This window comes from Octopus bimaculoides, chromosome 23 (genome assembly GCF_001194135.2).
Source record: "Octopus bimaculoides isolate UCB-OBI-ISO-001 chromosome 23, ASM119413v2, whole genome shotgun sequence".
Lineage (NCBI taxonomy): Eukaryota > Metazoa > Mollusca > Cephalopoda > Octopoda > Octopodidae > Octopus > Octopus bimaculoides.
Genome location: NC_069003.1, coordinates 18,679,054 through 18,683,348, shown reverse-complemented (window position 1 = coordinate 18,683,348; position 4,295 = coordinate 18,679,054). Strand labels below are relative to the sequence as shown.

General features: G+C 39.0%; 1 protein-coding gene across 1 annotated transcript in view; it reads left to right on the top strand.

The window, feature by feature from the left end:
• LOC106884270 (uncharacterized) overlaps positions 1 to 4,295 on the top strand; it is a 38,258-nt gene that overhangs the window by 13,115 nt on the left and 20,848 nt on the right. The gene's annotated exons all lie outside the window — the stretch shown is intronic.

The following is a 4,295-nucleotide window of genomic DNA, read 5'->3' as shown; positions in this document are numbered from 1 at the left end:
GGGGGGGGGGGGCGAGGAGGTAAGAGATAAAGAAAGTGAAAAGGATTTTGACTGGGTGTCAGTGATCATTGTGGCAGCATGGGTGTGTATTTAAGGAAAAGTGAAACTGATAAGCATTGTTGGTTGTGAGCAGCTGTTAGTATAGCGGATATAGGAGTGTTATGGGTGTATAAAGACAGTTACATTAAGACAGGCGCAAACGGAAGAATGAAGGTCAGGCTGAGGCACTGCCTTGAAGGGTTTTAGTCGAACAAATTGACCCTAGTACTTTTATGTTTAATACTTATTGTATCGGTCTCTTTTTGCCGAACCAGTAAGTTACGGGGACATAAACAGACGAACAGCGGTGGTAGTGGGGACAAAATCTGTCCCACCCCACGTATGTCTTTGTGTTTGTCCCCACCCCACCGCTTGACAATCGATGCTGGCTGGTGTATTTATTTCTTAGTGTTTACAACTTAGCAGTTTGGTAAAAGTGACCGGTAGAATAAGTGCCAGACTTAAAAAATGTTCTGGAGTCGATTTGTTCGACTAAAACCCTTCAAGGCGATGCTCCTACATGGTCGCAGTAAAAAGAATATCATGCGGCAGGTCTTAACACTGAATGAGCCTATCTCTTTTTTTCCTCCCCCATCCATGTTCTTCAACCTTATTTGTTCCCAAAGTGACCTCATTTTTTCATTTTATTGCTAACTTTTACATGTTTTTGATTGGATTAAGGTTGTAAGTAGTTTATGCCACTCCCTGCGATTTTAGCGTCACAGGTGATCACCTAGCACGTCTAGAGCAAAATACTCTGCATGTACACTCCATTCAATTATACTGGTGTCCCTTTCAACAAAATGTTTGAGATCCCCCACCTCCAAAAAAAAAAAAAACGCTCACAGTATTACTACAAGGGAAGGTGAGATGGCAGAACAACCTAACACCCTCCCGAGCATCATCTAATACTTCGATGACACGGTACACCAGCGAAGTGAAAAACTTCCTTATCAGTGATTCAGTTCTCCTGAACGTCTCAAAGATTTAAAAATGTAATTAAGGGACTGATTACGATATTTCGTTCAGCTACGGATGTAGTAACCCCCTCTACCACGTGTGATAGAATAAAAAATAAAGTGTGTAATGGTGACGGCCGATATGGGTTAAGAGCCAATCCGTCGGATCTCTTCTCATCGTCTCTAGATAATCTCACAAACAGGATAGCCCTCTGAACAGGGTTTGTTTAATGGTTAGTTTTATCTTGTTCTGGCAATCAAAGCGACCTGTATTCATTCGACAGGACATTCTTTGAAGACCGCTAAAATCTAGGGACATACCATAATGACACCTCATTTGCCCCACTCCGACGCTGAGGACGATGGAGATGTGGAGTTCATCCTGGCTAAGTAACCCATCGATGTTTGATACAAGCAGAACCTCGTCAACCCAATCTCAAGAAAATCTTGCACTCACAGAAAGTAGGCGGAATCTTAAATATCGATCACATTGGTCAAAAATAAAATCGAAAATGTTTTGGCTGTTGTCTCACATTCTCTCTCATATTATTTCTCCTGTGACTAACAATCCAAGCACCTTCTGCATTTCTAGAGTTGTGGATTGAACTAGTTCCAACAGCGATCTAGTCCACGTTGAAAAGGAGAGAATATTGCCCCTCATGGAAAGTGCCCTTCATTTGACGATGTTTTAGTTGCCACATCTCACAAATTGAATGACCACGTAGAAATTTGCGTATTGTTTCGTATTTCGTAGTATAATAGGCTCAGCTTCTCAGTGAATTATTGACCAGTATGTGTTGTGCACCACAAGGGAGATGACTGTTTCTATGTATTGTGTAAGTAAATAACACCACTTATCTCCCCTCCCAGTTGCAAATGTATGCAGGTTGTAATTTCAATATATAGAATAGCATGCCGAGCAAAATGTTTAGTGGCATTTCGTCCGCTTTTACGTTCTGAGTAATTTCTGTCGAGGTTGACTTTACCTTTCATCCTTTCGGGGTCGATGAAATAGATACTAGTTGAACACTGGGGTCGATGTAGCCGTGACGGGACAATTCAGCACAAGATAATTCAGGGTGCAGACAATTCAGCACAGGGCATTTTATTGAACTTAGGTAAAAGTCATTTTGGGGATGGAAAAAAAGAAGGCAAAATTGCAGTTACACTGGTCAACAAACTTTTTGCTGACTTCGGTTTTGTGATTGTATTTAGTTAATTTTGAGATGCTGATTTCAAATGTGGCATCCATTTTTTCCCTACCTCATCAGGTTTTCATTCTATAGCGTATCCCTATTTTATGATGTACTGTATAAATAATTTATTTGGTCAGGATAGTTTATCAAGTCTTATAGCTTAAAACCATAAGTTACAAATGTCAATAGAATATGAAATGTAAGATAGCATCACCTTTTACTAAATACGTTCTGTTAATTTTCTAATATGATGGATAAAGCACAAACCATCATATATACACCTTCATATTCATGGAACAAATTTCTGCTTGCAAGAGCATGTGGAGTATTTCATGTCTACACAGTCTCTTTGAATACTACAACAGTAGTCTGCCGTCATGTGTGTGTTCCATTGGCCTTGATGTCTCTCCTCCATAATTTTGATTGTTTGATGAAAACGCTCATCGCTCACGTCTTTGAGATTAGCAGGAAATTCATCGAGATGGCTATTGAGGAATGAAGCTTTATGCTCATGTTGCAGCCTGAAAGATGAAAGCTATCAATGTTTCCACCAAATTCTTGTAGTTTGCAGGCTTTTCACTCCCACCAAAATCCTTTAACAACAGTCACAAATGAATCCCATGTTCCTTTTTCTATGTCAGCCATCAAGCTCGAGAAATTCTGGTGTTTCATTAACTTTCTGATTTGTGGTCCATCAAAAACACCAGCCGTTATTTTATAACTTAGGCCAGGAAATGCTGTACATATGAATTTGAAACAGTTACCTTCCACATTAAGAGCTTTGACAAATGTCTTCATTAGTCCTAGTTTAATATGAAGGGGTGGAAAGATGATTTTTCTCTCGCTCGACAAATGGTTTGTGTATGACATTCTTCTCCTCAACAGTCAAATTGTTCCTAACTGGCCGGAGTTTCTGTTCCCAACTTTTATCTCTCGCTTGGCTATGCCATAAACACAGGAAAGTAAATCTAATACAACTTTTACGTAATCATAATTCTCTTTTAAGTGCACAGACTGACTAATAGGAAGTGCACCAAACAAGTAGTTGTATGCTGTCAACTTAATGTGACAGTCCCATGAAAGGAATAATACTACTGTTGGTTAGACCTAGGAAGCTGCACCGCTTCCTGTCGGCCTTGACACATTTCCTGTGTCCTTATGTTTAAAAGGGGTTGACAAGCACCTCCACCCAGCTAAGCCTGCATCCAGAGACATGTTTCTGAGTCTTTGCTCATCATCAGTCTGGAGTAGCATGACCTGCTAGTCGAAAATGCCTATCAAACTCTTGTTCTGATAAAAAGTCACATTTGTTCCTTTCTGCAAAAAATTCTTCTCTTTAAGCCTAGAAGCTAACAGTTCTGATAACTCTTTTGACACTCGTAGGTTTCTAACTAAATTCAGTTTTGCCTGGCTCAAGTTTTCACGTTCTTTCATTGATGTTTCTACAAAGTCTATATCACTGTCATGTTCATGATTTATATTTACTTCACATATATCACTTTCACCTTGCAGTGAAGGTAAATCCTTGAAAACAGGTACCGGTATTCATCTGAATGAAACACTGAATGAATTGCTAAATCCAGATTTGGGTAACTTATTTTCTGCTACGTTCTCTTGCTATAACAAGTTTTTGTGAGACAAAAGTAGCAATCATTTACAAGGTTCTTTGACTCGCACTATATCATAGGAATGCCAAATGTTAGTTGTACCCTTGTCTATTGGCGTAGATTTTCAACATAAGGTTTACATACATTGTGTGGGCCCACGATTTAACCTGATCACCAACTTTAATCTTTAAGTAAGCCAAGTAGGATCTTTTCACAATGTCACTAATGTTCATTCTTTGACTTGGTACATATATAAAAAAAAGAGTCGGGAATTCAAACATTTCAAACATGGAGCTACGGATGAGGCCAATATGGGCCAGCCTGTAGAAAAAAAAAAAAGGCTAGATGTGATAGAAAAAACTTACCATCTTAAAACTCAGTGACCCCAAATTACCTCAAAACAAGTCTCAAACTTAGGTCAGCAGAAAAAAAGTTAGAATTTGTTGGCCAGTGTTATTTAAAAACATGTAAAGATAAAAATACAAAAAGAATTT